The sequence below is a fragment of the Scyliorhinus canicula genome, chromosome 12, assembly GCF_902713615.1.
Source record: "Scyliorhinus canicula chromosome 12, sScyCan1.1, whole genome shotgun sequence".
Classification (NCBI taxonomy): domain Eukaryota; kingdom Metazoa; phylum Chordata; class Chondrichthyes; order Carcharhiniformes; family Scyliorhinidae; genus Scyliorhinus; species Scyliorhinus canicula.
This window is the reverse complement of record NC_052157.1, coordinates 125694465-125720012: the sequence shown is the minus strand read 5'-3', so window position 1 is coordinate 125720012 and position 25548 is coordinate 125694465. Positions and strand designations below refer to the sequence as shown.

The following is a 25548-nucleotide window of genomic DNA, read 5'->3' as shown; positions in this document are numbered from 1 at the left end:
GGCCTTCTGAAACAGCACCCTACCTAGCCACAAATCCCACACCATCCCCATAACCCCACCTAGCATGGTGAACCCACCTAACCTGCACATCTTTGGACTGTGGGCGGAAACCGGAGCACCCGGAGGAAACCCACGTAGTCACGGGGAGTAGGTGCAAACTCCACACAGTCACCTGAGGTCGAAATCGAACCTGGGTCCTTGGCGCTGTGAGGCAGCAGTGCTAACCACTGTGCTACCATGCCGCCCTTCCTATAATAGAGTACTTAAAACCATACGTAGTACTCCAACTGTGTGACCTAACCTGTTTGTTCAAGTTCAATAATACCACTTTGCATTTGTTTGTGCACTCTTTTCCTCCAAATACAAAATCAAATGGAGTGAAATTCAGCTGAATAACACTGGCTTATGTAGGTTTACCTCCATTACCCAGTGGCAGGCAGTACTGTGGGCTGCATTCCACACAGCCTGCATTGTGCCTTTCAATGACACCAATGAAGAAAGCTCTGCAGGTAGCGCCCATGCCTGTCCTGGGGATCGATTTAAGCCTACATGAACCAGTTTCTCACCCAAATATTCCACGTGGACAGTCTTCCTTTGCTACTTCCACTGCTGCCTTCAATTACTGAAATAGCTGCACACCAAGTCCCTTTTCTTCTCCTCCATTTTATTTTTTTCCATTTAATGTACCTGCCTGCTCCCTGTTCAGACTTTCAAAATGTATCCCTTTAATAATGCAGAAACAAACAGAAAAGCCACTGATTACAAAGTACTTATGACCTGAATATGTATATCTTTTTATGGTATCACCGTATATTGTATGTGTGAGGGGACTAAGACCTCACATTGTATATTTTTATAAAATATATATAGATACACTCATGGCTATTTCTAAAACTTTGAAAACTGGACAAAGCTTTTAAAATTCAGAATCGTAACCAAAGTCAACCGAACCATTCCACATCCCAGGAAAGGACTATGTTTTTGCTGATACACTTAGACATAAACCTCAAAAAATAGATGTAGCAGGGAGCTGCCATTGCCACGGCTGGCTGGGTGTCTGATGTGCCAGAGCGAATGAGAGAATGAATGCATACCTCTTTACTTCCCAATCAAAGACCCCTCCCACCCGGCTTACTCACTCTTCCAACTTCTTCCATCGGGCAGGAGATACAGAAGTCTGAGAACACGCACGAGCAGACTCAAAAACAGCTTCTTCCCCAACAGATTCCTAAATTACCCTCTTATGGACTGACCTCATTAACACTACACCCTGTATGCTTCATCCGATGCCGGTGCTTATGGAGTTACATTGTATACCTTGTGTTGCCCTACTATGTATTTTCTTTTATTCCCTTTTCTTCCCATGTACTTAATGATCTGTTGAGCTGCTCGCAGAAAAATACTTTTCACTGTACCTCGGTACACGTGACAATAAACAAATCCAATCCAATCCCCCTTCAGAAGAAAACATTCATTTATGCTGCACATTTTTTTAATAAAATATATATAAATACCTTCATGCCTTTAATAAGGACATGGAGGCCAGCACGGTGGCACAGTGGTTAGCATTGCTGCCTACGGCGCTGAGGACCTGGGTTCGAATCCCGGCCCTGGGTCACTGTCCGTGTGGAGTTTGCACATTCTCCCCGTGTCTCGTGGGTTTCACCCCCACAACCCAAAGATGTGCAGGATAGGTAGATTGGCCACTCTAAATTGCCCCTTAATTGGAAAAAATAATTGGGTACTCTAAATTTATTTAAAAAAAAATAAAAATAAAAATAAAAAAATAAGGACATGGAAATCCAAATGGAGTAAAAGTAAGAACAAAGTTTTATTTACAAATAGTATATTTACGCTCCCTAGTAGACCCCCACCAGGTAGATCTCTGCTCTGTGCCTTACTGACCTTACATACACTGAGTAATTGAGTTACCCCGCCTTTGGGACGGCTCGTACTCCGCAAGGAGCATGGGGAAGGCGAGCATTCCCATCCCGTAGGCCCTGTGCGGGATATTACGCTTCACCCCACAAAGTCCAAAGACCCCCTCGAGGAGCGAGGAGACAGAGAAGGAGGAGCAGGTGGAGGACAGTGGACTCTCTTCGGCTCCCTGAGTCCTCATGGAGCTGGTGTGCCAGATCAGGCAGCCTATATCGCTCCATCGAACGCTGTCAGCGGTGCACTGACTGGTGCCCATAAACCACTGGAGCGAGGGTGGACCCCACGATATTCAGCAATTCCCCTGCATAAGTAGCCAAACAAACCGTTGTGTCGGGCAAAGATAAAGTATGCATTCCTTGTTTGATAAGATCAAAAGTGCTCTGCGCCACTACCGAAAAAGCTACTCCCGGATCCCAGCTCCATTTGGAGCATGTGGCCGTTAATTTGTATCGGAATGTGAATAGGAGCCACATGGGGCACTGCCAAACAATTCAGCTGCATCCCAGCCTCATCCTTAGCCTCTTCTGGGTCATCTAGATGCAAGGCCCAGCCCTGGGGCTAATACCTACCTTGACCGTGGGTGCCTGGAACACTAGCCTTCCTGCTGCTGGGTACACCTGGATCAGTGTCCACACGACCGGAATCACCTTTCGCCGACGTCGCATATCTCAGCGACTGCCTCTTCACCCAGAAGTCTTGAGTCACAGCAGCTTGACGCCCCAAAACATTCACCTCCATCCCTTGTAACTCATGGATTCTGGGTCCTGCACTTTCTTGGGATTAGGATATCTGCAGCACCTGCTGAAATGTTAGGGAGACTTCACCCAAAAGCTTTTCCTGGGTTTCCATATTATTGATACCGCAGTCCAAGCGGTGGCGGAGCATATCGGACAAAACAGTTCCACACTCTCAAACTCGGCCATCTTCCTTAACCGAGACACAGGTGATGGATTCACTGGAGGACCTCTCAGCCGCATTAAACTGATGAGCTTGAACGATTATCCATGGGGTTAGGTAAAAGTGTTGCACCACAAGTGCCACGAGGTGGTTGAATGATTGCGTATCCAGCTCTGCCGAGTACGTGAGACTCCGGATCACTCCGAAAGTATGCGGTCCACAGGCCGTTAACAGCATGAACGTCTGGTACTCGTTCTCCATGATATTGTTGGCCCAGAAGAAATAACGCATTTATTCAGCGTATTGGCTCCAGTCTTCAACATCGGCGTCAAATGCATCCCACTACCCAAACAAGGGCATGGTGAATCAAAGAAATCCAAACCTGGGTCCAGAACATCAGGGAGGAAGCTCAGCTGAGTAAGTCGCAGCTTTGGACAGGAGGCTGTTGCGAGGTCCTTGTCGCCAGTACAATAATGATGCGGAAGTCTGACCCGAGTAAAAGTAAGAACAAAGTTTTATTTACAAACAATATATTTACACTCAGCAGTAGACCCCTACTGGGTACCTCTCTGCTCAGTGCCTTACTGGTCGACCTTATACCCACTGGTTAATTGAGGTACCCTGCCCCTCGTGGGGGAGCTCGTACTCCACAAGGGGCACGGGGAAGACAAGCATTTCCACCCCATAGGCCCCGTGCGGGATATTATAATGCCTGTTATTAAAATTTTAAAAACTGGACAAAGACCTTCTAAAATGGTTGAATCTATGTCTGTCAATAACCCTGCACAAAAGGAGCTACCTTAGTTTCTCTGACAAACTGGTGTCTCGTTATGTCTGGGTTGCACAAATCAAATTCAAAGAGTGCTATACAAAGGCCATCTGCATTTCATAACCCAGGCTGGCTAAACAGAACCTTTTCTTTGAAGAAAAGAAGCCTGGAACCTCTTCCTTTCAATTCTTAATGATTAAGACATTTAACAATCGCAAGGTCCCAGACACAAGATACAAATCTGTTATAACCAGAGGCTCCCTGAACCTGAAGGGGGACTTGGAAGTCATATTACATGGACCTCTGCCTTGTGGGACCAGTATTATTGCCTTGTGGGACTGCATCCGACAAGCAGCCTCACAGAAAAGGAGCATCTGGCCCAGGTTTGAACAGCTGTTGAACAGCACGTAAATGACATTTCGCCGCGCCGGTTTGCGGGGGGTCGGAGAATCGCGTGCAGGTGCCGGGGCGGCGTGGCGGGACTCACTCGGCGCCCTGGCGATTCTCCCACCCGGCGTGGGGGGGGGGGGGGGGGGGGGGGGGAGAATTTTGCCCCTTAATTTTCATTGCTTTAAATATCATTAACGGGTTGGACACTTTACGCACCATCCCTCTGTGATGCTCCGCTCTCGAGGACGCAAATTGGTGCAAGTATTTATAAGTGGGGACTGGGCACCATGGCTGTTGAAGGGGAGGCTAAAGAAACTCTCAAAAATTGTCGGGCTTGCTGGTGCTACTTACAGGCTCTTAGCTGCTCACACTGCTGATTGCTCGCTGTGTCCTGTAAATGTTCAGGGAGCCTCTGGTGATGTGGGAGCCCATTCAGGCCTCACCCTCCCCACCCCACCCCCAAGACCCTCATGCCCCAGCGGAATCAGCAAGAGAATGGCGTGCCCAAACTCAATCAGTGGCCCACCAAGTGTCAAGACTCCTCAGAAGCACTGCCGCACTGCATGACCCCTGCCAATCAGGATCACGTTTTGTCTCCCCCTAGTGGGGCTGGCAGCATTGACTCCCTCTGCCACCTCCTCCGAGGCGATGTTCATGGGGTGGGCTTGAGTCTGCGGCCCACCCTGGGGACGAGGATGTTCCTCCTCTCCTCATTGGGATCGAGCAGAGGGTCCACCTCGGACTCCCAAATCAGGGGGCAGGTCTTCTCTGAACCATCTTCGTAGCTGCAATGAGCGTGTGGTAAGTGGAGCACATCATACAGCTCCAGCAGTCCGGCTCTTTAGCACTAATTCCTGTCCCAGTGGTACATCACCTGCTGGGCTGGAAATTTCTTCCAAATCACACTGGCTGAGGTCTGGCCCATTTGCATGTCCTGAATCGTGGAATGGATAGTGCCCACAATAGAAGCTCGAATTGCACGTTATTCAGAAGTGGGCAAATCGCTTAGGGTGCGATTTAACAGCATCATATGACCGACTTAATGTCAGGGCAAGACCGTTAAAACCCACGAGAGGCCTCTTGCGATATTTGCGACGCTTGAAATGCCTCACAAGATTTAATGGAGTCTCGCAGGATATCACGATCTGGATCTCGCCCACACTGGGCATGATCCAAATCAGCATATTTAATGGCTCATTTAAGTATGCATTCACGGGGTTTTCCTGGCGCCCGGGACCTCATAGCTTTACCTAGGGTGTGGAGGGGTCTCCCAGGCCATTAGAGACGCTCGGGTAGTCAGGGACAGGGCAGGGTGGCACGCTGGCACTCCCTCTGGCACCAATGCACCTTGGCATTGACAGTCTGGCAAACTGCCAGTGCCACCTGGGCACCTCTTCCTGCGGTCTTAGCGGAGAGAAGCTCCCTGAGGCCCAAAGAAATGGCAATGTGCCGTTGAATAGCGGCGTATTTCTCGGCGCTAAACCCGCCCAAAACCAGACATAAATTTTTTCAGGTTAAATTGCACCCTAATTAGTCTCCCAAATGGAGACTCCTGCCAACTATTTTCTTTATCTGCAGTCTCTGTCCCATTTCTTTTCTCTGTCTCTCTTTTACTGTATGGACGTACAGGCAGCAACATTGCGACCCTCGTCCCGTGTTTTGAGAGTGTACAAATAAACTAAACCTTTGAATTCATCATAACTCGAGTTTGCTGTGGGGTTGTGAATATAAATTGGATCACAGCAAAACTGAGGGTTTGGGAAATTTGGCATTGCTTATAAAGGGTGGGGATAAAACAAAAATTGGATTGGATTGGATTGGTTTATTGTCACGTGTACCGAGGTACAGTGAAAAGTATTTTTCTGCGAGCAGCTCAACAGATCATCAGGTACATGAAAAGAAAAGAAAATACATAATAGGGCAACATAAGGTACACAATGTAACTACATAACACCGGCATCGCGTGAAGCGTGCAGGGGTGTAGTGTTAATGAGGTCAGTCCATAAGAGGGTTGTTTAAGAGTCTCAAAACAGCGGGGAAGAAGCTGTTTTTGAGTCTGTTTGTGCTGTTTGAATTAATCCCCCTCCCGTGTGTAACATACACCTTCAGCTGTGTAATAGGTTTCATTAAAAATATATATATATATTTGTGAACCTTTGATCTGAAATTTGTGAAGCTGCTTTTTGGGGGAAGAGTTTAAAGAAACCCCCCCCCCCAAAATTATTTAGCTTTGTAATCCATTGATGGTTTTCCCACGTTTTGGAATGACTGCATTGATTTCTCTTTGATCTTCAGAGTGGTGTAGCACATCGGTTTCTGTGTGGTAAACACTGACTAGTTTCGCTGCTAACGATAAAAGATTGTTTTCTACCAATGGGCAGTCAAGTCAGCCTTTTACAGGTTCCGGATGATACCACTGAGAAATTTGCTTTTGGTGATATTAATGGATGAATCTTTATTGCCCTCATATGGATGCTCTCTGCCAATTTAAGTAATAACCTAGTCATATAACTTGATTAATGCCTTCACCAGAAAATTGGATAATAAAATAGAATTGAAATGTGTTAAATATTTGCCCCTTAATATCGCCAACCTGCATTCCTGGTACATAATGAGTTTCCTCCAGGAGGAGTGGAATAGTTTTAGCAATTGTTAATTTTAAGGTTAACGGTCTTAAAATACACCGTTTCAATATATGGTGTAATAATACAAAGATTGCGATGATTATAAAAATCATATACTTCTTATGGAATGTGTGCTCTTTTAACTTGTTTTTATTCATGAATTCTTTGCTTGACTGTGAGTGTAGTAATCCACGGGAGGCAGGAGTTCCGTCACTACACCAATATTTATTTACAATAACGATATTACAGGAGCAGCTACAAACAGTTCTGCTAGCAGTCCAGTCAACTTAAGACTGGCTCACAAAGCCTACACAGGTGATTATATGGGCCCCCTCAGTGAGCTATCATTGAGGGAGCTCATACTCCAATTGGCCAACCAATAAAGCCAATTGGAGTTCATTACCCCCCCCCCTCCCCAAGGTCCGAGGAATTCCTGCCAGCTGGCATTCCTCTGAGCTTCTTCCTGCCCCTCATGTCTGGGTCTGTCTCCTCTGTGTCATTCGCCGGGTCGTTCTCCGAAGTGGGCGGGGTGTACCTTATAGGTGCCCGTCTTTTCCTTGACGACCTCCTTGGAAGTTATTCTTCCTCCTCCTCAGGGAGAGGTGTCACGGCGGCCTCGTCGAGTGTGTCCATCTCCGAGTCTGATGACTGGATGACGGGGTCTGGAAAAATTGCTCGGGGCTGGGGTGTGGGTATCCTTTCCGTCTGGGCTATCCCAGCTTGAGGCGGTCCTGCTTCGCCTGCCTCCAGGTGTGGTTCCGCTGCCCTTATTTGGTCTAGGTGTTTCTTCAGCACCTTACCTCCTATTGAAACCTCATAGGGCCCTGTTTGGGACTCTACCGTGCCTTTGACCCACGTTGGTCCATTCCCATAATTCTTGACCCAAACCGGTGCCCCCACCTGGAAATGTCTCTGCTGCCGACTATTATCATGCCCCCTGCGTTGGGCCTGCTGTTGTTTCTCCACTTTCCCCGTTAAATTTGGGAAAAGGAGACTCAGCCTCATTCGCAGCCGCCTTCCCATTAAGAGTTCAGCTGGCGGTATGCCCGTTGTGGAATGTGGTGTGGTCCTGTAATCAAACAGCCAGCGGGAGAGCTTTGTGTCTATTGACGCTGCCGGCTGCTTCTTGAGTCCTGCTTTAAGTGTCTGGACCGCTCTCTCTGCCAGGCCGTTGGTCGCTGGATGGTAAGGGGCCGTTTTGATGTGACGGACTCCGTTTTCCTTCAGGAATTTTCCAAATTCCCCACTTGTGAATGCCGTTCCGTTGTCCAACACCAATACCTCCGGAAGTCCATGTGTTGCAAACGAGGCCCTGAGCTTTTCAATTGTCGATGCTGTGCTTGCCGTGTTTACCCGGTGGACGTCCAACCATTTGGAGTGGGCGTCCACTATCACCAAAAACATTGAGCCCATGAAAGGACCGGCATGGTCAATATGCAGGCGGGTCCACGGTCTGCCTGGCCATTCCCACGGGTGCAATGGCGCCGCTGGTGGCACTCTTTGCCCCTGTTGGCACTCCTGGCACCAACGTACCAAGGCTGCTATGTCTGTGTCCAAACCTGGCCACCAAACGTAGCTTCGAGCTAGCAACTTCATTTTAGACACCCCTGGGTGTCCGTGATGTAACTCAGTTAAGATTGCCTGACGGCCCTGAGCTGGGACGATTACCCGGGCTCCCCATAATAGGATACCGTCTTCTACGGTTATTTGGTCCCTTCTGCTCCAGTATGGGTGCATCTGGGGCTCCACTGGTCTTTCCAGTTCCCGTGTTAGCAGTAAATTCTTCATCTTGGCTAAAACTAGGTCTTTTTGCGTCCACAACCGAATATGTTGTGCGTCTACTGGTAGGGTGTCCAAAAAATTTAGAGTCATTACTGTCTCCTCTACTTTTGGTATTTGCGGCGGAGTGTCCGGAAGGGGAAGTCTGCTCAAAGTATCTGCAAGTGCTACTCGCGTTCCCAGTCTGTGCTCCAGAACGTATCTATATGCCGCCAGTAGCAACGCCCAGCATTGGATTCTAGCTGATGCAATCGGGGGTATTGACTTGTCTTCTTTTAATAACCCTAATAACGGCTTATGGTCTGTCACTATGGTGAATTTCCGCCCGTACAGATGCTGGTGAAATTTTTTTACTGCGAATATCATCGCCAGTCCTTCTCGATTTGGACGTACTTCCTCTCAGCCATCGCCAAGGTCCTCGAAGCATAGTCTATTGGCCGTTCTTCCCCATTCCTTCTTCTATGGGCTAAGACGGCTCCTACCCCGTAGGGGGATGCATCACAAGTGACCACCAACTCCTTCCTTGGGTCATAATGCTCTAGGACATTTTCGGATGACAGCTGTTCCTTAATGTTCCTAAATGCTTGGTTTTGGCAGGTGGACCATTTCCATTCTTGCCCCTTTTTTAGTAGCTGGTGGAGGGGTTCTAGGATGGACGCCCTATTTTCAATAAATTTTCCAAAATAGGTTACAAACCCTAGAAATGATCGTAACTCCTGGACCGTGGTGGGAGCTGGGGCTTATTTTATTGCCCTTACTCTGTATTCTAATGGATGTAAGCCTGAATCGTCTACTTTATATCCGACGTACGTCACTTGTGGGGCCAGAAAAACACATTTTTCCCTTTTTAGCCGTACGCCTGCCTTTGCAAAACGCCTGAGCACTTCCTCCAGGTTCCTTAAGTGTTCCCTGTTTGTCCTACCCGTGATTAAGACATCGTCTAAATAAATCGCCACCTGCGGTAGTCCCTGCAGAATATTTTCCATCGTACGCTGGAATATAGCGCAGGCTGATGACACTCCAAAAGGTAGCCTAGTATAACGAAAAAGGCCCTTCAGGGTGTTGATCGTAGCAACTTTCTGGGAGCCCTTGTCCAGTTTTAACTGCAGGTAGGCGTGGCTCATGTCTAGTTTCGTGAACAAAAGCCCACCTGTCAATTTGGCATATAAGTCGTCTATTTTCGGGATTGGGTATTTGTCCAGCAGTGCGTATTTGTTTACTGTCTGTTTGAAATCGCCACAGAGACGTATCGAGCCATCTGGCTTCAAAATTGGTACCACCGACGCTGCCCATTCCGAGAACAGTACTGGTCTGATAATGCCGTTGCGCCGTAACCTTTCTATTTCGTCATCTACTTTCTTCCTAAAGGCAAAAGGTTCCGGCCTGGCCTTACACAATTTCGGAAGGGCTTCTGGGTCCACGTGCAAAGTTGCTTTGGCGCCTATGATTTCCCCCAAACCTTCCTGGAAGACCTCCGGGTATTTTTGGAGTACTCCACTCAACTGCCACTCTGGAAAATTTTCATCCAATCTAATTTTAGGTCTTTCAGCCAGTTCCGTCCAATTAAGCTCGGTCTGGAGCCCTCTACTATCGTACCTCTACAGGTACATGAGTCGTGCCTAGAACTTCCAGGGGTTCCCCGTGTAGGTTTTACGTTTCGTCGATGTTTTTGTTAGGGTTAGTGACTGGAGTCCATCTTTGATTTTTCTGAATGCTGCCACTCCCATTACTGGTACGGCCGCACCCGTGTCTATTTCCATTATTGTCGGCCGCCCATTCACCAGTGGGGTAATCCTAATGGGTTCTGCTTTCTTCGTTGTAATATTATATAATTGTTCCCCTTCGGAGGAGGATGGGGTGTCTAGGTTGTGTACTTCCCTGCGTCCCCACCTGCTATTCCTCTTTTGCCACCTCCTTCTAGTGTTTCTGTCGCTGTTACCCCACTCTTTCTGGTGCCAGAAACGGTCCTTCTCTGTTGGGGGAACCTCAACCGGTACTTCCCTCTGTCTCCAGTTAGTCCTGGCAGACTTGGGGGCAGTTCTGGGGTTTTCCTTTTTCCCTCTATTCCTCAGGTTTTTCCTGAGAGCAGCTATCTGGTAGCAGGACCGGTTGTGGTAGTCCCTCTCACAGGTATCTACCTCCATTGGTGTGCCCTGTAGTTCCTGCGCCCCACTTGCTGCCTTTTCTAGGGCCAGTGCGAGCTGTAACGCCTGCCTGCAGTCTAGCTCCGTTTCCGCCAACAGGCGTTTCTGTATTGTGAGGTCGTTTATACCACACACTAACCGGTCCCGAAGCATTTCATTTAGCGTCGGGCCGAACTCACATTTTTCCGCCAGCCTTCTCAGGCGGGTCAAGAAATTCGTGACTGACTCCCTGTCTTCCCGCTTCGCTGTGTAGAATCTGTACCTACGCAAAACGAGGGGTGGTTTTGGGTCGTAGTGCTCTTTCACCAATTCTGTTACTTCTTGGAAAGTTTTCGTGTCCGGCGCATCGGGATAAGTCAGACTACGTATAATGGCGAAAGCAGAGGGTCCGCACGCCGACAGCAGGATAAGCCGTCTCCTTTCGTCCGTCAGTATATCATTTGCCCGGAAGAAGTAACACATTCTCTCCACATACTGGGACCAGTCCTCAATAGCCGGGTCGAATGCCTCTAACCTCCCAAAAAACAGCATTTTTAAAATGGCAAGGCTTACCCTCCGAGTGCGGCAGCTGGTCTCCGCAAAATTTGTAATTTACCTCCTCGCCACACTAGTAATCCACGGGAGGCAGGAGTTCCGTCACCACACCAATATTTATTTACAATAACGATATTACAGGAGCAGCTACAAACAGTGCTGCTAACAGTCCAGTCAACTAAAGACTGCTCACAAAGCCTACACAGGTGATTATATGGGCCCCCTCAATGAGCTATCATTGAGGGAGCTCATACTCCAATTGGCCAACCAATAAAGCCAATTGGAGTTCATTACAGTGAGCATCGCTGGCAAGGTCAGCACTTGTTGCCCATTCCTAATTGCCTCTGAACTGAGAGACTTGCAAGGCCAGGTCAGAGGGTATTTAAAAGTAAACCATATTGCTGTGGGTCTGGAATCACACATAGGCCAGACCAGGTAAGGACGGCAGATTTCCTTCCCCAAAGAGCATTAGTGATCTTGATGGGCTTGTACTGTATAACAATCAATAGTTTCTGGATCACTATTACTCAGACTCACTTTCAATACCAGATATTTTTATTCATTGATCTTAAATTGAGATTTGACCCTGCCTCCACAGGGCACAGGCTTCTGGGATACTGGACCAATGACATAACCATGACATCACCATCTCCGGTGTGACTCATTGTAATCCGTCAACATTTGAATCTTTTCTGAGGCAGTCTCCAATGATCTTAGAAAAGACTCCTCATAGAATATTGCTGATTTTTCTTAAATTAAAGAAGAACAACCCTACAATTGGTGAGGGGTTGGTGCTTCCTGTCCTTACGGTCGAGGACAAACGAAACGAAGTTTTAATCGTAAGTACTTGAAGGTGTGTAGGTTTGTTGCTGCAGCTCAGGGAAGGAGGCGTGAACATTTTGGATTTCACATTTTGTTCTTCCTTGGATGTTTCTCCCTCAACTGCAACTTCTGTAAGTAGTAGATGACTTTAGGCAGCAAGTGAGTTGAGCGTCACACGGTGAAACAAGGTCTTTGGCAGCTTTATGATGCCTGGCTATCCGTGCCTGCCAGTGCCGCCGCACAGTGGCACAGTGGTTAGCACTGGTGCCTCACAGTGCCAGGGACACGGATTTAATTACGGCCTTGGGTAACTGTGTGGTGTTTGCACTTTCTTCCCGTGTCTGCATGAGTTGCCTCCGACAATCCAAAGGTGTGCAGGTTAGGTGGATTGGCCAAGCTAATTTGCCCCTTTGTGTCCAAAGGTTAGGTGGGGTTACGGGGATAGTGTAGGGACGTGGGCCTAGGTAGTGTGCTCTTTCAGAGAGTCGGTGCAGATAAGCTGAATGGTCTCCTTCTGCATTGTAGGGATTCAATGATTCTACATTGTGAATCTACAAAACTGTTTTCACTGTTCAGGCGCTGCGATAAAATAAATCAACACAAACCATCTCAGATTAGGGGATCATTTTGCGCAATCAGAATTCATTAATAAGAGCCTGCAGTATTTCTTGAAAGAGCAGTGCTCAATATCTGAGCTGTAATTTGCTGATTCAAACATCAAAGCACATTGCTGGCAGGCAGAAAGGAGCATCTATACATATCCCAGACTGCCTGAATAAGACGTCAGTCTTATTATTGATCACCTTCTGTTAAAGTAGACTAAGTGCTGAGCAAATTTGACTGATGGACTGTGGAGCTTCATTATCCAGAATGTTCTGGATGGATGTGTAATTCAGAAACTGGGGACTGGATGTTGGTTCCCAAGGTAGTTAGCTCCAGTCGTAAAATCTCCTACTCGGGACCCGGCCTCCTTTTGACCACATGGACAGAAAGTGCAAAGTCCACACAGTTACCCAAGGCCGGAATTGAACTCGGGTCCCTGGCACTGAATGAAATGAAAATGAAAATGAAAATCGCTTATTGTCATGAGTAGGCTTCAATGAAGTTACTGTGAAAAGCCCCTAGTCGCCACATTCCAGCGCCTGTCCGGGGAGGCTGGTACGGGAATCGAACCGTGCTGCTGGCCTGCTTGGTCTGCTTTAAAAGCCAGCGATTTAGCCGAGTGAGCTAAACCAGCCCCATGTGAGACACCAGTGCTAATCACTGTGCTGCGGCACTGCAGGCAGGGATAGCCGGGTATCATATAGCTGCCAAAGTCTCCGACTCGGGACCTTGCTGTCATTTTTAAATAGCTCCAGAGTCCTTTTTGATTCCATGAAAATCCAGGTCTGGGCACTTCTGATTGACAGTGTTTAAATTGGTCTTTTGGATGGAATGTTAGACCAGAGACATTTTTGCCTACTGATGTGGACATGAGAGCTCCCGTGGCACTATTTGAAACAGACATATTCATCAGAGATCTTGGAGAGTCTAAAAAGTAGGGTGGATAAAGGGAAGATAGTAGATGTTGCCCATTTAGATTTCCAAGACATTTGATGAAATGCTACATTAAAGGTTTACCACACAAGACAAGGGCTCATGGTATTGGGGATAATACTCTTAGCATGGACAGAGGATTGGTTCACTAAAAGGAAACAAAAAGTCGGGAGAAAGGGCAGCACGGTAGCACAAGTGGATAGTACTGTGGCTTCACAGCACTAGGGTCCCAGGTTTGATTCCCCACTGGGTCACTGTCTGTGCGGGGTCTGCACGTTCTCCCCGTGTCTGCGTGGGTTTCCTCGGGGTGCTCCGGTTTCCTCCCACAGTCCAAAGACATGCAGGTTAGGTGGATTGGCTATGGTAAATTGCCCTTAGTGACTAAAAAGGTGAGTTGGGGTTTTTGGGTTACGGGGATAGGGTGGAAGCTTAAGTGGATCGGTGCAGACTCGATGGGTCGAATGGTCTCCTTCTGCACTGTATGTTCTATGAAAAAATGGGTTATTTTCAGCGTTGGCACACTGTAACTAGTGGAGTGCCACAGGGTTCAGCTCTGTGACTTCAATTATTTACAGTCTGTATTAATGACTTGGATGAAGGGACCGACAATTTTGTAGCTACATTAATGGTGATAGAAAGGTAGGTAGGAAAGCAAGTTGTGAGGAGGGCACAAAGCGGATTGGTTAAGCGAGTGGGCAAAAATATGGACGATGGAGGGTAATGTGGGAAAATGTGAGGTTACCCACTTTGAAAAGAAGATTTGGAAAGCAGAATATTATTTATATGAAGCGATGTTGCAGAATGCTGTGGAGCACAGGGATCTGGGTGTCCATAAACGAATCTCAAAACATCAGTTGCAGCTATTGTAATTAGAAAGGCAAATGGGATATTAGCCTTTATTACCAAGGGGACAGCGTTTAGGAACGTCTTGCTGCAACTGAACAGGACATTGTGAGATCGCACCTTGTACTGTGTACCGCCTTTTTTGCCTTCTTTAAGGGGAGGGATTAACCTTCATTGGAGGCAGTTCAGAGAATGTTTTTCCTCTCGAGTCTTTGGAAATCTCTGCCATAGAAAGCAGTGGAGGCAGGGTCATTAAATATATTCAAGGCTGAATGAAATGTTCTTATGTAAAGCTACAAGAGTTCTCTTGGTGTCTGGACCAACTTTTACCCCAGCATTAAAGCATAATATTTGCCTATTGATCTAATTTGCTATTTGCATTTCGTTGTTAGCCAAAAATTGACTGCTGTATTTGACCACGTAAAAACAGTGACCACTCTTCAAAAATAATGGGGTGAGTTCTCTGAAGGCGGGATTCTCCGTTCCCTGAGTATCCCGGCACGAGGCGTGCCTACGATGGGAAATACCATTGGCCAGCGGCGGGAACGGAGAATCCTGCAGCCAGCGACAGCACGCCGCTGAGAAACACACAGCTGGGGAGGTGGAGAATTCACCCCAGTATGTGTGCTGTGATGCGTGTTATGCACATGAAGGTGCCTAAATAAGCTCTTTTTATCTGAAGGTAGAGACTATACCGATGAGCAGACCGTTCACATTTAGTGATGAGAGAGATTTTCAGTATCAGCTTGGCCTCCCTTTCACCTGTGTTATGCCAAGATGGTGGTACCCTGGTACTGCTGATGGCACCCGGGCACCCTGGCAGTGCCACCTGCAAGTGCCAGGAAACACGGGGCTAAACGCGCTCGCTATGGGACTTTGTTCCCATTTCGTTAAAACGCGTCTGGAGAGTATTAGCCGTGTTGTTTGAAGCCTGAATAATTGCAGTTAATAATTTACATCAATGTTAATGGTACAATCATTGAGCTTGTAGCTCGGATAAACTTTAAATTTCAAGGTCTATAGAAATATATTTAACATTGAGCATAGTATGTATGCAGACAATATAGAAAACAATGAAGTCAACTCAATCCTTTCAGAACAGAATTAATTATTTGCCTACAACAGAAAGCCAGATAAATAAATATACCTTCATTGGTTAGTTCCAGTGAATAATACATCAGTTCAGCTAATTCAAAGTCCAATCATTCTTTTATTTCAGTGATTTCCCTTCCATTCATATTATTAGTCTGCTCGTCTCTTGGCAAGAGAAGTGTTTAAGACGGCTTATCAAGTAAACGATTGTTGACTTCGCTGATAGAAATGTGGCACAATAATGCAAGGCCTATTCTGCACCTCAATGACCTTAGCAAACTGTAGTGTGTCTGCAGCACCTAGTGCACAGAAACGTCTTCCTAATTTCGTCCATCAGCATCATCGAGCGACGAAAGCTGCAGTAGGTCATTGTTTAATGAACTCATGCTGAGAACCTGTGAACCAACAACGTGTGAATAGGTCAGAAATTATATTTGCATTCGGGGACAACAAGCGACAACTTGTCGTACAGAAGGAGAGCGAGGTGGAGTGAAATCCAAATTGTGCAACCTGTGCAACATATGGTGGGACATAATGCAATTGGAGGTTATTTGTAGATACTTAAATATTTCTCCTGGGTTGCTCTTGTCATATTTATTTATCTCCTGTGGCTCATTCTTTGGGCAGGTCTCGCTGACTGGCATTCAAGTGCTGTTCGACATTCTCAGCATATATCACCAAGAGTGGCGCAACAATATAGACATTATCTTGAACTATCAGGCCCTGTGGGTGTACAATTTCTCGAGTAGCGTCTCCTTTCATAAGCCCTCAAACCCCAAGATACTTCAGTTGCTTAACTCTAGGAGCGGGGAGAGGGGGTGCGGGAGTTACCACTCCAGTTTTCAGGGGCCAGGAATGGCGGAGAGGGCAGAGAATCAAGCAGGAGTCCCAAAATGGCTTTTGCGTCTGCAGGATTTCCCCAGTCGACTGTCCCCACCACTCCACCGATGATTTAGTGGAAGTCAGGGTTTCTTGATTCGATTTCTGAGAATCATAGAATCCCGACAATGGAGAAGGAGGCTATTCAACCCATCACGTCTGCACTGGCCTTTCGTATATGCGCTCTACCCATGCCCACTCCCCCCTATCCCCGCAACCCCATAACATAACCTTCACATCCCTGGATATTAAGGGGCAATTTATCATGGCCAATCCTACCTGCACAATAAGCTGCACATCTTTGGCATGGGGGAGAAAAGCCACACTGACACAGGGAGAACGTACAAACTCCACACGGACCATGAACCAAGATTAAAATTGAACCCAGGTTCCTGGCACTGTGAGTCAGCAGTGCTAACCACTATGCCACTGTGCTGCCATCTGCATCAAGTTATATATCATTTTTAAAAAATTTAAAGTGCCCAATTCATTTTATCCAATTAAAGGGCAATTTAGCGTGGCCAATTCACCTACCCTGCACATCTTTGGGTCGTGGGAGTGTGGCCCACGCAGATATGGGGGAAATGTGCTAACTCCACACGGACAGTGACCCGGGGCCGGGATCGAACCCGGGTTCTCGGCGAGGTGAAGCAGCAGTGCTAACCACTGCGCCACTGTGATGCCCCATCAATTTATATATTACTAGGATCGGACCCCCCCCCCCACGCAGTATTGTCCATTCATTGTAGTGTGAGGGCACACTGACGTGAAGCATGACGTGTCCCCCACGATGTGCACCTAGCAAGCAGAACTCGCCCAGGACACTCGCTTGAGTACAACCTCCGCGGGGGAGTGGGTAATGCCTAGGTACTGCCACTTGGCACTTGCGCCTGGCACTGCTCCTTGGCCCTGGCAGTGCAGGGGTGGGGCTGTTGCCTCGGGGGAAGTAGTCCCGTGGGGGAATGTGCTGGGGGGGGGGGAGGGTGGCTGCTGGTGTGGGGGGAGGGTGAGTTCTGTGGGGGTGGGTGGGGTCTGGGAGAGTTGTGTGGAGGGAGTGTCCGTTTCAATTTTTATTTATCTACCTCGGGGTGTCCACATTTAAATATCTAAGTCTTCGGGCCCGCCACTTTTATTTCTTTCAACAAAGTTTTCAAACATCCTGCGAGATAACCCGGCACTGCAGTCAGCGGGCTACCCTCTGTTTTTCCCGCCCGAGTTGAGACTTTGCCAAAAGATGGCATTTTAATAATAATAATAGCTTATTGTCACAAGTAGGCTTCAATGAAGTTACCGTGAAAAGCCCCTAGTCACCACATTCCGGCGCCTGTTCGGGGAGGCCGGTATGGGAATTGAACCGTGCTGCTGGCATTGTCCTGCATTACAAGCCAGCTATTTAGCCTGCTGTGCTAAACCAGCCCTGGGCAGATACATTTATTTATTTACTTTTTGAAAGTAGCCCAGTGGCCAATGGAGCAAGAATTACAGAAAAATTCTAACCATGTTTAATTTCAACTCTACACAATGATCAGGTCCCTTTTCCTTTCATTCTGATAACGGTTTCATAGAATGATACTGATGTGTTGGCTTGTGTAGGCTTGAGAGATGAACAGACACTTCCAACACAGATGAAGGTTCAACTCAATTTTATTATCTACTTCTAACTAACTAACACACGATGACTGTGGGTCTAAATAATGCTAACTTAAACGAGAGACCTAAGCCTTGTTCGAACCAGCTGATTCTCTCAGCACGTGTTGTGAGTCTGTGCTGGGCTGAATAAGTTCCTGTTACACTCAGAAGCAGTACCCAGAATGAGCAGGAACCGTGGTGCCCTCTGCCTTTATAGTGTGTACTCTAACTAGTGATTGGCTGCGGTGTTTGTACATGTTGATTGGTCCCTGTGTGTATCCATCAGTGTGTGTCTGCACCATGATATATTGGTATATATTATGACAGATACAGAGTAAAAGGAGATATGTGCCTGTTCTTTGTGAGAGCTTTCAATTCGCTCCATTCGTCTCCTCTTTCCTCAGCACCTGAAAATATTTCAACTTCAAATTGTATTGAATTCCCTTTTTGAAATTGCTTTTGAATCTGCTTCCTCTATCCTTTCAGGCATTGCATCCTCGATCTTCACAACTGCCTGGGAATTTGTTTTTTTTGCCGTGTTTTCTCTCATTCTTTCACCAGTTGCATTAAATCTTTGTCCTCTAATTAATGATGTCCTGCCTTTGGACACAATTTCTCTTTATTTACTCTGTCAAAACACTTCATGATTTTCTTTTTAAAATTTTTTTAGAGTACCCAATTATTTTTTCCAATTAAGGGGCAATTTAGCATGGCCAATCCGCCTACCCTGCACATCTTTGGCTTGTGGGGGTGAAACCCACGCAGACACGGGGAGAATGTGCAAACTCTACACGGACAGTGACCCAGGGCCGGGATTCGAACCCAGGTCCTCAGCGCCGTAGGCAGCAATGCTAACCACTGTGCCACCGTGCAGCCCTATGATTTTCAACACTTCCGTCAAGTCTCCCTTTTAATTTCTCTTATTTAGTTTCTAAGGGGTTTGAGGAAATAGCAGAGGAATGGTGCAAACTGAACAGTTCTTTCGAAGAACTGACCCAGAGAGGGCAAATTAAGCACCCTCTCTTCGTCTGTGAGAAAGCCTGGGGGACATAAAATCCAGGGAGAATCAGGATCCTTGGGCCACAGAGGTAAGTTTAGGCCGAGGGAGGTGGAGCGACATGGCCGGGCAGTACCATCGGGGGGGGGGTGCAAACAGCACTTTACCCATCCAAAACCCGATGTTTGCTGATATCAGGGATGATTCTGCTTAAAGACTTCCAGCTCTACTAACAGGACAGGTATCTATTTCCATTTCAAAGCAGAGTGTCTGTCAACCGGTAAAAGGGGAGTAGGTGCAGACCATTATTTCTACCTTCAGAAGCAGATTTTCTTTAAATAACAGCCATCCGGCCTGGGCCTGCTCAATTAAGTCAGAGCACAAAAATATGACATGACTGCTTTTAATTTTTTTAATACATTATGGCACTTTCTCCTTTGGAAAAATACTGCAATACATGCAGACAATTGCACATTGCTTACCTTACGTTTCAACTTACCTTTGCACGACAGATCCCCGTGAAGAATCACTGGATTAAAAACACATGTACATTAGAATATATAAAGCACCTAATGGTTAAAGGTTAAAAAGGCAAAAAAAAAATTAAACTTGCCTTTCACAATGTTTCGATTCCTCAGTACGCTTTCCATTTTCTTCCCAAACACTCACATCTGGCCTGCTTTTAATGGACTTCCAAAGCCCTGAACCACCAGATGAAAATGGAGCTGAGAAAAATGTCAATTTCTGGCCCCATTTAAAATAAGGTGCGCAGTTTGTACACAAGGCATTCCTGGGCTGCAAAAAGATAAGAAGACAATTCCATCGGGTCAGAAATGCGGAGGAAAATGGAATTTCCTCCAAAAAATATTAAAATTCTGGCCATTTGCTTGCTGGAATGCACTTCAGCACCCAGAAGAAAATCTGACCTCCTGCCTCTATGTATAAGCCAAAGATCCCAAATGTCTTTCGAACAATCCCCTAAATCTGTCCTGCCAGGTTCAGAGATTTGTGATCATATGTCCCCAGGTATTTATAATCCTGTACCCTTTTAAAATTGAACCATTTCATTTATATAGCACCTCCTCAGTTTTCCCAATAAAATGGATCACTCACACTACTTTGCATTAAATTCTATCTGCCCTGTGCCTGCACATTTCACCTGCCTGTCCGAGTCCACCTGAATTGTGTTACTGTCCTCCTCACTGCTACATTTCTGAATTTCATGCGGTCTTCCCTGTAAATCCAAGTCTGGGTTGTTAATATACGTAAATTTTCACTTCCACGTTGTCCTAACTTCAATTTGCACTCATTGCAATAAATAAGCTGAAATTTATGGATTACAAAGCAGAGTAGAAAATCCCAGACTCTCTTACTTTCTGATTCAATTTGCTACAGTCTACGATATGTTGAACATGGTGCTGCCACTTTTCATTTTAGGTTGTCTGATCCCATTGATTCAGTGTGACCTCTGGTTTCTGATGAATAGCATTTTTAATCACATCTCAATGCAACGTAACTGAGTGAAACCAAATATCAATGAGCGTCTATATCCACACTGCAATCAAGTGGTCACGCTTTCAGTCTCAGGCCTTCTAGCTTTGAGATGAATGTTTATTTAATTCTCCATTAGGCTTTTTGCTCTCTTTTAGTCACGGTGGAGGGGGAGGAATGAAGATACAAATCACAGGACAAAAATCAACATTAATGAGGGCGCTAGGAGCAGGAAAGTCAGGCTGATTGAACAATGGCCATTGATCCGCCACCTAACTGAACTCTGCCCTGTTGACCAATCACGCTTGTGTCCGTAAACTTGCATTGGATCACAATTCACAAAGGCCTCAAATTAAAAACCATCATCTTGAGATCACTCCATAGTGGCGATTTTCCCTATTTCTGCAACACCTTCCAACCTAACAGCTGTTCTGGAACACAGTGTTCTTCCAACTCTGACCTAATAGGAATCCCTCATTTCCTTCACTATCACGATTGTAAGGCGCTATATATTTTGTTCTTGTTACTTTTAAAATATTCATTCATGGGTAGAACAAGGCCTGCATTTTGTGCCCATCCCTAAGTAGCAGTTAACCATGTTGCTGTGGGTCCAAAATCACATAAGGGGGAAAATGTCATTAGTGAAGCAGGTTGACTTTTAACAAAATATTTTTATTCAACATTTTCAATTTTATACATAACAATGGACAGTGGTTAGCACTGTTGCGTCACAGTGCCAAGGACAAGGGTTTGATTCCCGGCTTGGATCACTGTCTGTGCGGAGTCCCCCCACCCCTCGCATTGCGTTCTTCTTGTGTCTGCGTGGGTTTCCACCGTGTGCTCATGTTTCCTCCCACAAAGTCCCAAATGCCATGCGCTCTAGGTGAATTGGACATTCTGAATTCTCCCGCAGTTTACCCGAACAGATGCTGGAGTGTGGCGACAAGGGGATTTTCGCAGAACTTCACTGCAGTGTTAATGTAAGCCTACTTGTGACACGAATAAAGATTATAATTAACAAATAGCCCCAAACCATCCTCCCAACCCACCTCCAAACAAAGGAAGTCCCAACAAAATGCCCCTCTCGGAGATCCCTCCTCCCACTACTCCACGAGCAACTAACGGTGATCAGCTCTTTCCAGTACAGAATAAACGACTGCCATCTCCGGTACAATCCCTCCATTGCCCCCCTCATGGTGTCCTTGACTTTCTCGAGGTATAAAATCTTCATAAGATTCCCCCAGCCATACAAGGGGCTGGTTTAGCTCACTGAGCTAAATCGTTGGCTTTTAAAGCAGACCAAGCAGGCCAGCAGCAGGGTCCGATTCCCGTACCAGCCTCCCCGGACAGGCGCCGGAATGTGGCGACTAGGGGCTTTTCACAGTAACTTCATTGAAGCCTACTCGTGACAATAAGCGATTTTCATTTTTTCATTTTCACTGGGCGTAGAAGCTGCCCTTCGAGAATCAGCGAGGGGAATGCCAGAACATCAGCCTCCTCCTCCACCTGCAGCTCCGGCTGGTCCCACACCCCAGATATGGCCCCTGAGTTCAATTTGCAGAATCACCAACCTGGTGCCAAAGAAGGAGACCCAGAACCTCACGAGCTTAGGACACGACCAGAAAGTCTGCAGATGGTTGGCTGGCCCACTCCACACAACTCTCACACTCATCCTCCAATCGCACAAATAAAAACCAGGTTGACATATTAATTCCACATATTTATTAAATTCAAATGTCACCATCTGCCATGATGGGATTCAAACCCAGATCTCCAGCTCAGTGATCTGGATTACTAGCTCAGTGCAGTAGTTCAATGCCAATATCATTACGCCACCACCTCCCCTTAAGGACGTAGAGGAAAATAGGCAAGTTGGATTCAGTCATCTTCAAGTGCCTCTCAAATGCACAGTGACATTGACAATGATCCTGGAATAGTCTCAAGCTGTGAATTATTGAAACAACATTGCCAAAATTATCTCAAACAGTCCTTAAACATTGCAGCAAGATGACGATTTGACCCCTCTTTACTTAGCTGAAGTACAGTCGATTGAAAAACATTTATTTTTAAAGGATAAGCTGCTGCACCCCTAATTGCGTGAAGATAATGCTCCAAGTGCCTCACACACCTGCATGATACAAAATGAATGTGGCAGATGAAGCCCCCAGTCTCTTTGATTATGTCTTCGAACCCTCTGTCAGTGTTTCAAATACAGAGAGCCTCAACTCAGATGCTGCTGGCGGAGGAAAGCAATTGGGTTGCTTTAGTTCCTCATCACATTTCTGTTGACTCTAATTAAAGAAAGATATACAAACACCGACCTGTCGACTGGGGAAACTCTGAAATGCAGGGAGACAGTCAGTGCTACTGTCATGACGTCATGGGACACACTGCTTGAATCTCAATGGCAGGTTGGACACAGATCACTAGAACTTGATAATTAACGGTCAAAGCCTGTAAACGCACTGCAATCTGATCTTGGCAGTAACTGAATACGTCTATTTTAATTACAGGTCGACATTTTCAAATTAATTTCTGTTTAATATATTCCAAACTCAAATGAGACCAATGCAAATTTTATTTTTACAATTCATTCCAATTTGCTGAATAACTTCCACTGCCGTGTTCCAGAAATTATTGTATTTGATTATCAGGCTATGTTTATATTTATTTTCTTTCATCTTCCTCTTCAGTGTAAAGCTGGATTTTGGATGGCAACACTACCATCATTGTAACTATTTTCTTGTGAATAATTGATACCACTTGCTTTTGGAAGGGCAAATGTCGACAATGATACAATGACCATTATCCTAATGGAAAGGTTTGATAAGCCAGAGAGCTATCACAGTACACGGCATAAAAGGAGAAATGGTTTTGAGATAATAGAAATGTGTTTTTTAGTTCCTTCAGTCATTTAATATGCAATATATGTAATGGCTGGAAAGGATACCGGACCAGATCCCAACACTTCTTAGGATAGCAGACAAGAACCCAAAAACAATTTTTTTTTCAATTTGTAAATCAGTGAGGAAAGGATGTTTCACCCAAGGAGTGATGATTCTGACCAATAGGCATCCTTTATGCTAAAGCAAACTTTAATTTAAACACATAATTAACCACATTAACATCGTAGAAAATAGCTTTACAATTAAACAGTTCTTAAACACAAGGAAAAATCAAACTATCTATACCTGTTCCTAACTCTAATTAAGCAACCCAGTACAGTTTGAATACCATTTATAAGTAAGGTTCACAAACAAATTGCTTGCCTAATTGTTTAGACCGTTGGAGTGAGTTCCTTTCAAGAGCAGGTTCAGTACACTTCTGCTCAACCTGGCAGAATTTAGCCAAACTGCTGTTCAACTTAAAATTCTTCTGTCTTGTCCGACTCAAATACTATGGCAAACTGCAAAACTATAGCCAGACCTGGCTCCTCCCAGATTAAGTACATCATCTATATCCTATGAAGACGTCACATGACCTGATTATCTGGAACTAAATACACATCCTCATCACTTATCTAATCTCCAGCATCATAACAATGTTCCATCAGGTAAACAAGTAAATGGTTAGAAATAATCATGTCCCCATCTTTTACTACACTTTAATTACAGCTTTAGCAGAAACACAGTCGGGATACCTTAACCTAGGTTCTTTAATAATATTACTGCAACAAATATATACTTGAACCCAGGTTTTAATAACATTACTGCCACAAATGTAAAATATAATGGTCGGGATTCTCCAACCGCCCCCCCCCCCCCCCCCCGCAGGGCGGGAGATTCGCCCGCGCCGATATTTCGGCGGGTGCAGGAATCGCATCGCGCCGGTCCAGGGCCGTTGGCAGTGCCCCCCCGCCAGCGATCCTCCGCTCTGCGATGGGCCGAGTGGCCGCCCATTTTCGGCCAGTCCCGCCAGCGTAAATCAAACAAGGTCCTTACCGGCAGGACCAGGCTCTGCGGGCGGCCTGCGGAGTCCTCGGGAGGCGCGGGGGGGATCTGGCCCCGGGGGTGCCCCCACGGTTGCCTGGCCCGCGATCGTGGCCCACGAATCCGAGGGCGGACTTGTGTCGTGGGGGCACTCTCCCTCTGCGCCAGCTGCTGTAAATGTCCGCCATGGACGGTGCGCAGAAGAATCCCCCTGCGAATGCGCTGGCATCACAGCAGCACACACTGGTGCTCCCGCGCACGCGCCGGCTGGCAGAGGCCCTTCGGCACCGGTTGGCGCGGCGTCAACCCCACCGGCGCCGGCCTAGCCCCTCCGTACCTTCCCGGCGGCCCGACGCCGGAGTGGTTCATGCCATCCCTCGGCACTGGTACGGCCAGCCCTGCCCATTAGGGGAGAATCCCAGCCAATGGGTTTTGGAGACTATGACTGGATTCTTCGATTCTGCGGCTATGTCCGGAGGAAACATCTGGGGCGGGTTTCTCCCCTACCTGGCGGGGCGGGGGGTCCCGGCGGGACGGAGAGGCGTGAACCACTCCTGCGTCGGACCGCCCCAAAGTTGCGGAATCCTCTGAACCTTCAGGGTCTAGGCCCGCCCTGGAGTGGTTTGAACCCCACCGGCCGGTGGGAAAGGGGCTTGGAGCCATGCCAACCGGAGCCGAAGGGCCTCCGCCGGCTGGCACGAATTGACGCATGCGTGGGAATGGTGGACCGGTACAGCCTCCGGCCGGAAGGATAGAGTGCCCCCATGGCACAGGCCCGCCCGCGGATCGGTGGGCCCCGATCACAGGCCAGGCCACCGTGGGTGCACCTCCCGGGGCCAGATTCCCCCGCGCCCCGCCAAGAACCCCGGAGGCTGCCCGCGTCGCCAGGTCCTGCCGATAAGGGACCTACTCCAATTTACGCCGGCGGGACCGGCAAAAGACGGGTGGGACTTTGGCCCATTGGAAGCCGGAGAATTCGGGCAGCCCTGGGGCCCATTGAGTTGCACTGGACCCCGCCATTCTCTGAGGCGGGCGGCGCGACTCACACTGGGCTGATTTCTGGGGGCACGAAGAATTTGGAACACGGCGGGGGCGGGATTCACACCAAACCCGCCGATTCTCCGACCCGGCGGGGGGATTGGAGAATCCCGCCCCTGGTCTTCTGACCAAAAAGCCGGCGGCACCCCCGCACCGATGCTCTGCCCGGTGGGGACTAGCAGCTTTACCTTCTGGATACGGACGCAGAATGGCCGGG

At 47.2% G+C, this 25548-nt stretch overlaps 1 protein-coding gene across 1 annotated transcript in view; it reads left to right on the top strand.

Annotated features, from left to right (window-relative positions):
• galnt17 (polypeptide N-acetylgalactosaminyltransferase 17) overlaps positions 1–25548 on the top strand; it is a 451348-nt gene that overhangs the window by 290352 nt on the left and 135448 nt on the right. The gene's annotated exons all lie outside the window — the stretch shown is intronic.